The following is an 8,475-nucleotide window of genomic DNA, read 5'->3' on the forward strand; positions in this document are numbered from 1 at the left end:
TATTTAATTTGTTCACCTGATCTTGATTTAACTTTGGTAGCTGTAATTATAAAGAAAATTGTCTGTCTCATTTAGATTTTTAAATTTTGTTGAGTACAGGCTTTTGAAGTAAAACCTAGTGATTCTTATTAGGTCTCCTTTTTCACTTCTGATTTTGCTGATTTGGATACTGTCTTTCTGCCTTTTAGTTGCTTTGGCTAAGGGTTTGCATATCTTCTTGATTTTCTTGAAGAACCAGCTCTTGGTTTTATTGATTCTTGGTATTGTTTTCTTTGTTTCTAATTTATAGATTTTAGCCCTATCATCTACTCCTCTTGGGTGTGTTTCCTTCTTTTTTTTCCCTAAAGCTTTTAGGTGGGGTGTGAAGTTGCTAGTATGAGATCTCTCCAATTTCTTTATGAAGACATTTAGTGCTATGAACTTTCCTCTTAGAGCTGCTTTCATTGTATCCTGTAAGTCTGAGTATGTTGTGCCTTCATTTTCATTCAGGTTTAGAAAGTCTTTAATTTCTTTATTTCTTCCCTGGCCCAGTCAGGGAAGGAGTAGGGAGTTGTTCAGTTTCCAAGAGTGTGTAGGTTTTTGTTATTTCAGTTGTTGTTGAAGTCCAGCTTTAAGGCATGGTGATCTGTTAAGAACAATGGGTTAATTCAGTTTTCTTGTATTGGCTGAGGTTTGCTCTGTGACCAACTATATGGTCAGTTTTGGAGAAGGTTTCTGTGCAGTGCTGAGAAGAAAGTACAATCTTTTGTGTTTGGGTGAAAAGTTCTGTAGATGTCTATTAGGTCCATTTGATTCATGACACCCTGAATTATTAGTTAGTTTCATTATTTCCCTATTTAGTTTCTGTCTCTATGTTCTGTCCATTGGTGAGAGTGGGATGCTAAAGTCTCCCACTATTAAAGTGTTGATATTGATGTGTGATATATGTGTTAATAATGTTTCTTTTGTAAATATGGGTGCCTTTGTATTTGGGACATAGATGTTCAGGACTGAAATGTCCTCTTGGTGGATTTTTTTCCTTTGATGAGAAATGAAGTGTCCTTCCTTATCTCTTTTGATTAATTTTGTTTGAAAGTCTGTTTTATTAAATATTAGAATGGTGAGTTTAACTTGCTTTTGGGGTCAGTTAGCTTGGAAAACCTTTTCACAGCCATTTATTCTAAGATAATGTCTATTTTTGTTTTTTGAGGTGTGTTTTTTGTAGGCAGCATAATGTTGGGTCCTCTTTACATATTCATTCTGTTAGTCTGTGTCTTTTTATTGGAGAGTTGAGTCCATTTATGTTGAGAGATATTAATGATTAATGATTGTTAGGTCCTTTTATTGTAATGTTGTTGGTGGTAGTGTGTTTTTAAACTTGTTTGTTGTGCTGTTATGAAATTATTTATATCCTGTGTTTTCTTGGGTGTAGTTGTCCTTGTTAGGTTGGAGTTTACCTTCTTGTATCTTCTGTAGGGCTGAGTTTGTGCAAAGATATTGTTCAAATTTGGTTTGGTCATAAAATATCTTGTTTTCTCCATCTGTGGTGATTGAAAGATTTGCTAGGCTGACATCTGGGCTGACATTGATGGTCTTTTAGGGTCTGCATGACATCTGCCCAGGCCCTCCTGGTTTTCATAAACTCTATTGAGAAGACAAGTGTGATTTTGATAGGTCTGTATTTATATGTTACATGACATTTTCTGTTTCCATCTTTTAATGTTTTCTTTGTATTGTACATTTAGTGTCTAATTATTATATAGCTAGAAAAATTTCTTTTCCAGTCTAATCTATTTGGTATTCTGTGAGTCCTTGTATGTTTAAAAGCTTCTATTTCTTTTGATTGAGGAAATTTTCTTCTATGGTTTTCTTGAAAATATTTCTTGTTATTGGAGCTGGGATTGTTGTCTTTACTCTTATTACTCCTAAGATTTATGGTGTCCTTGATTTCTTGGATGTTTTGTGTCAATAATTGTTTTTTTAACTTTTTTAATTTTTTATTAATTACACTTTATTCATTTTGTATCCCCCCATAAGCCCCTCCCTCCTCCCCTTCCGATCCCACCCTCCCTCCCCTTTCTGCATGCATGCCCCTCCCCAAGTCCACTGATAGGGGAGGTTCTCCTCTCCTTTCTGATCTTAGTCATTGTTTTGATTTAACATTTTCTTTGGCAGATACATCTATTTCTTCAATTGTATCTTCTGTGCCTGAGATTCTCACCTCCATCTTTTCTATTCTGTTGGTGATGCTTTCTTCTGTGATTCCTGTTATCTTCCCCAAGATTTCCATCTCCAAGATTTTGTCAGTTTCTGTTTTCTTTATTGATTCTATTTCAATTTTCAGCTCTTGAACTGTTTTATTCATTTCCTTCAACTGTTTGATTGTTTTTCTATATTTCTTTGAGGAGTTTATTTGTTTCCTCTTTAAAGTCCTCTACCAGCTTCATAAACATAGATTTAAGGTCATTTTCCTGTGTTTCAGCTGTGTTAGACTATTTAGAGATTGTTGCCATGTTGTCCTGGTTGACTGTGTTCTTGTGCTGACCCTTAGCCACCTGGCTGCCCCTGCCATTGGCTATTTATTCCTGGAAACTGCTGGGCTTCTTGGGTATGCAGAAAGATAGGGGCTAAATCTCCTCACATACCCTGGAGTTCTGCTGCACTGGTTGTATCCAAGTCTGTCCTAGACCATTTGCTACACTCTCTTCTGTATTCACTGCTCAAGGCTCTTAGTTCTGACCCATATTATAAGAAGATCTGGCTGAGCAGTGGGAGACATGGGAGATTCCAGGGCCACCAGGCTGTGGTTCCTGCAGCTAAAGTACTGACGGGTGACTCTCCCAGACCAGAAACTGTGTCTGAGTGCCAAACCATGTTCTTGATAGCACCATTAGACACACCAAAAGTTTACATTTTGATAAAGTCCAACTTAACTATTATTTCAGTTGTTCACATCTCCAGTATTATAGTCAAGAACCATTTCCTAATTCAAATATTAAAACTGATACTTATGTTTGATCTTACTTAAAAATCTAAACTATTCCTTGAACGGCAATTACAAAGTAAAAATCAAGTGAATGCTTTAATAAATGTTACCGTACAAAATAAATCATTTAAGGTACAAAATGACTGAATTTTCTTTCTTAAAAGCACAAGTCTAGTTTTATGTTGAGGTCTTTGATCCACTTGGACCTCAGTTTTGTGCGGGGTGATAAGTATGGATCTATTTTCATTTTTCTATATGTAGACATCCAGTTAGACCAGCACCATTTGTTGAGGATGCTTTCTTTCTTCCATTGTATGGTTTTGGCATCTTTGTCAAAGATCAGGTGTCCATAAGTTTGTGGGTTTATTTTTGGGTCTTCTGTTCAGTTCCATTGATCCACCATTCTGTTTCTATGCCAGTACCATGCAGTTTTTATTACTGTTGCTCTATAGTACAGCTTAAAATCAGGGATGGAGATACCTCCAGAAGATCTTTTATTGTAAAGGATTGTTTTAGCAATTCTGGGTTACATTTGCTCAACCATGTTTGTAGCAGCTTTATTTGTAAGAGCCAGAAGCTGGAAACAGCCCAGATGCCCCTCAACTGAAGAATGGATGCAGAAATTGTGGTACGTCTCTACAATGGAATATTACTCAGCAATGAAAAAAATAAGGAAATCATGAAATTTGCAGGTAAATGGTGGGACTTGGAAAGGATCATCCTGAGTGAGCTGTCCCAGAAGCAGAAAGACATATATGGTATATACTCACTCATATAGATATGTAATATAGAATAAACCTACTAAAATCTGTACATCTAAAGAAACTAATCAAGAGAGAGGACCCTGACTGAAATGCTCAATCCCCACCCAGAAAGGCAAAGAGGAAGGACATCAAAAGAAGGAGAAAACAGGAAGCAAGCTAGGAACCTGCCACAGAGGGCCTCTGAAAGGCTCTGCCCTGCAGACTATCAAAGCAGATCTGAGACTTATGGCCAACTGTTGGGCAGTTGCATGGAATCTTATGTAAAAAGTGGGAAATAGTAAGATCTGGAGAAGACAGGAACTCTACAAAGAGAGCAACAGAACTAGAAAATTTGAACACAGGGGTCTTCCCAGAGACTCATACTCCAACCAAGTACCAGACATGGAGATAACCTAGAACCCCTGCACAGATGTAGCCCATGGCAGTTTAGTGTCCAATGGGATACATAGTAATAGGAAGAGGGACTGCCTCTGACATAAACGGATAGGCCTGCTCTTTGATCACCTCCCCCTGAGGGGGGAGCAGCCTTACCAGGCCACAGAAAATAATGCAGCCACTCCTCATGTGATCTGATAGACTAAGATCTATCAGAAGGAAGAAAGGAGAGGAGGACCTCCCCTATCAGTGGACTTGGGGAAGGGCATGTGTGAAGAAGAGGGAGGGAGGGTGGGATCAGGAGGGGAGGAAGGAGGGACTTATGGAGGGATACAAAGTGAATAAAGTGTAATTAAAATAAAAAAATTTTAAAAAAAAGAAAAAAAAGCACAAGTCTATGAGGGCTGGTGAGACACTAAGTGTGGTTATCATGTATAACCCCTAGAAGTTTCGAATTCCCAAAAAGTGAACAATAGGTACCTCCAAAATCTGCTCTACCCACTGGCTCCAAAATCCTGTCTTCTTCATATTTGATGAGATCTGTCAGGACTCAGGCAAGGCTCTCTCCCTTAGGTTCTCAGCCCAAACCCACCCTCCTGCTGTCTCTACCAGTCAGTGCCTGCCTAAGCCTTGTGTTTCCCTCGACTTTATTTCTGGGCTCTGGACTGACTGGAAGGTTAAAGGGAGGACTTGTCTCAAGATGGTTTCTGGATGAAGTCATCTGAGCCACCTCTTGCGGACCCATCTCAGAGGAATCAGTCCAACTAAAACCCATATCTGGGTTTAATGATTGTCAGGGCTGTGGCTTTGTCCTGCAGGAGAACCATCTTTGCTCTTGCTTGACCTTGGAAGCAGTTTCAACTCCCTCTGCTCACAAGGAAATGACAGTGATGAGAGTCAGGGTTCTGCTAATGCTGACTTCTCCGCATCACATGTCCTTTCTCTCCCTTTCAGGGACCCTTTCACTTTCCTGGTGGACTCTGAAGCTCTATATTTCCTTCTTTGGGGTAAAGTCTGTTTTGTTTTGTTTTGTTTTGTTTTGTTTATCTAATTAATGCTTTGACAAGCTCACAAAGAGGCAGCCTCTGATTTACTTACATCTCACTTGGAGTCCCTCCATTCTTGATACCTAAATCAGTAGAAAACTCATCCCAACACACAAAATCCCTGCATGTGAATGCTTACAGCAGCTTAGCTCACAGTTCCCAGAACTTGGAAACTTCCAAACTGCCCCCCAACAGCAAATGAATCAACAAGCTTAGTACACTCCAGCATTGAAATAAATGGTATTCATCTGTAAAGTCAGGAACTATGCTGTTCTGCACACCTGCCCTGCACTCAAGACACTGAGGCAGAAGGCTCACAAGTTAGAGGCTAGCCTACTCTACAGGAAGATCCTATCTAAAAAAGTAAAAACCCAAGGCTGGAGGGATGGCTCAGCAGTTAGGGAGACTGCTGTTCTTACAGAAGACACACAAAACGACAGGTGAGGTGATTCACAGCTGCCTGGAACTCCAGTTCCAAGAAATCTGACACTCTTTTCTGGTCTCTCTGGTCAGGCACACATGCATACACAGAAATAAAAATTAAGATGGTAGGGATTTAAGAGGGGGAGGAAGCTGGATGTAACAGTGTGTCCAGGCCTGTCACATTATTCTCTTTGAAGCAATAGTGGTGGGTACCTGTCATAACACATTTGTCAAAACTCACAATGAACAACCTAAAGCAAAAGAGTATATAGACTCAGTTGACAATTGTGTCGATGTTGCCTTATCAGTTGTGGCATCTGTGCTGTGATGATGGGAACTGCCAAGGCTGGCAAAGCCTCGCTCCCTCCTTCCCCTTTTGTCTCTCTCCTCCCCTTTCTCTCCTCCCTCTCCTAACTTGTTCTCCTCTCTATCTTACTCTCCCTCTTGCTTTCTCTCATTCTCTCTTCCTCTCAAACAGTGTGTGTGTGTGTGTGTGTGTGTGTGTGTTTGCATGTGTGTTTGTGTTGGATGGGGAAGATGGTTTTGTGGGAAATCTCTGTGCTTTCCACTTAGTTTTGCTGTGAGCATGAAACTATTATTAAAAAAAACAAAATGTGTTTAAAAATATGACTGGGTCATCATCAAAGTATTTTTAGGCTCCTGCAGGTGCAGAAACTGGTGAGGGCAGTCAGCCTGCATCAGCATTCTGCAGGACAGAGTAGGGGTCACCTTCGAGCATTTCCCCACAGCAAAGTGGGGATTTTCTTTCTTTCTTTTTTTTTTTTTTTTTTAAATGATTTTTGTGGTGAAGCATTGAGTCCTTTGAGGACCCGGGACAGAGTCAGCTAACAGCTGTGCACCAACTTCCTCAGAAGCCTCCCAAAGGCATGGGAACACTCAGACTCCTTCTTCCCAATACTCACTCCCTCCTGGAACCCAGACTTGGATCTGCTGTCACTGAGTTCATGCCTTTTCCACTCACTACTTGGTTGTACGCCTGCCCTCACCCATTCTTGGTACTGTTCTGTTCCATTTTATGCATTTTATGTTTTTCCAGAGGGCTTAATTCAGACATCAGTAAGCATTCTGTCCTTTGTCTTCTCCCCTCCGAGTCTCCCTACATCAGTGGGTTCTGGTCGGAGTCACACACAGAAATCATTTAGAGAAATTGAAACACTCAGGACGTGAGGAGTTGGCATTCTCAGATCCCAATTAACAGATCACTAGGCAGTGTTCAGTTCCCCAGGTGACTCAAAGAGCAGCCAAAGTTGCAAAAGGTCGTGACAAGCCCTTGACATTTCCCCAAACTCCAAACACTCCTCCAGCTAATCATAACAGCAAAGTAATACAACTGTATAAAATAGAATCAGAAATATAAAATCATGAGTTAAACTTCAATAACGTTTAAAAACCAGGCTATAGATCATCATAGCTCCTATAGTAGATTCTATGTAAATAATCTGCCTTTCCCCTACTGCCTCATTATCCAAATCAAGCCAGCTACCTTAGAACCACGATGCTGAAGAAAATTCCTGTGTTCTAAAAGAATGTGTACTATGTAACAGGTATATCTTTGGTATATTAAAAGGCTCTGTTTTTGCAGTGTGGGCCATCTCTCAAATGTATGTACTGCTGTGTCCCTTGTCGTCCAACCCCTGTGGAACTCCCAGCATACCTCTCACTCTTCCCCACCTTCTTTCCTTTCATGATATCAGCCAAACACTGTAGTCCTAGGGACACAGCTTCCTCCCATCTAGGAACCTCTGTACTTGAGAGATTCTTTTCAGGAGCCATTCCGTTGGCTCCACATGCCTTTGGTTTCATCTGTAATATCACTCTTTCCTAGGGAGAGGCTGAGGCTGTGTGCCCTCTGACATAGAGGTTCTCTGCAGCATTGTCACTCAGCAGACATTTCCAGCAGCTACAATGACAGGGTGTGACTGGTTCACAGTGGGCAGACTAGAGATTCTGCTAAGGTCTCAGTTCATCCTCCATGTCAGCTTCCTAGTCCCAAATGTCATGACAGGGAAGCTAAGTGTCTTCATGACATCCTCTCTTTCCTTGGAATTAATCAGTAGATTAATGCGCCAGAAATGATGTCCTTTTACATTTATTCCCACCTAACCTGCAGCTTCTCAGGAACTTAGAGTTCAGAAGTGGACTCTGTTGGATCCCTGCTCCTGAGAAGAACACTTATCCCCTGCTTAAATTGTGACAAATTTTAACCCAATCTGCCCATGTCCTATGAGCCTACACATAGTAAGGTGAAGACGGCTAGCCAAAGTCAACTGGTGAGCTAGAAAAAGATAATGGCAATCCAGTTTTCCAAGTGAAGAAACAAATAGTTTTTATTCGTGAAAGTGCACATGGCTGAAGTGAGACAACTACTCAATATTCCATCTTCAGTTTTCTCAAAGTTAGACACACAGCTATCTAAACAGGACTGTTTGCTTCATAAGATGTGTAAAGCTCCGTAAGTTTAAATGTTTAGTCAAGATGTGCATGAAGGTGCCACACACTTTTAATCACAGCTCTTGGGATGCAAAAGCAAGAGGAGCTCTCTGTGAGATCAAGGCCAGCCTGGTCTACAGAGGAAATTACAGGCAAGCTGGGGCTTCACAGTGAGACTTGATCTAAAAAAATAAAAATAAAAACAAAGTATAACTGTTAAGTATTGTAATGCAGCCAGGCACGGTGGTGCACACCTGTGATCACAGAAGTCAGGGAGGAAGAGGCAGGAGGATCTCTGAATTCAAGGCCAGCCTGGTGAAGGAACTGTGTTTAGAACAGTCAAGACTACACAGACAAACCCAGTCTCAAAAAAAAAAAAAAAAAGAAAGAAAACAAAACAAAACAAATAAAAACAACAAAACAAAATAGTAATGGACTGTTCCATTGCCAA

Source organism: Psammomys obesus, unplaced genomic scaffold (assembly GCF_907164565.1).
Source record: "Psammomys obesus unplaced genomic scaffold, mPsaObe1.curated_primary_1811, whole genome shotgun sequence".
Taxonomy (NCBI): domain Eukaryota; kingdom Metazoa; phylum Chordata; class Mammalia; order Rodentia; family Muridae; genus Psammomys; species Psammomys obesus.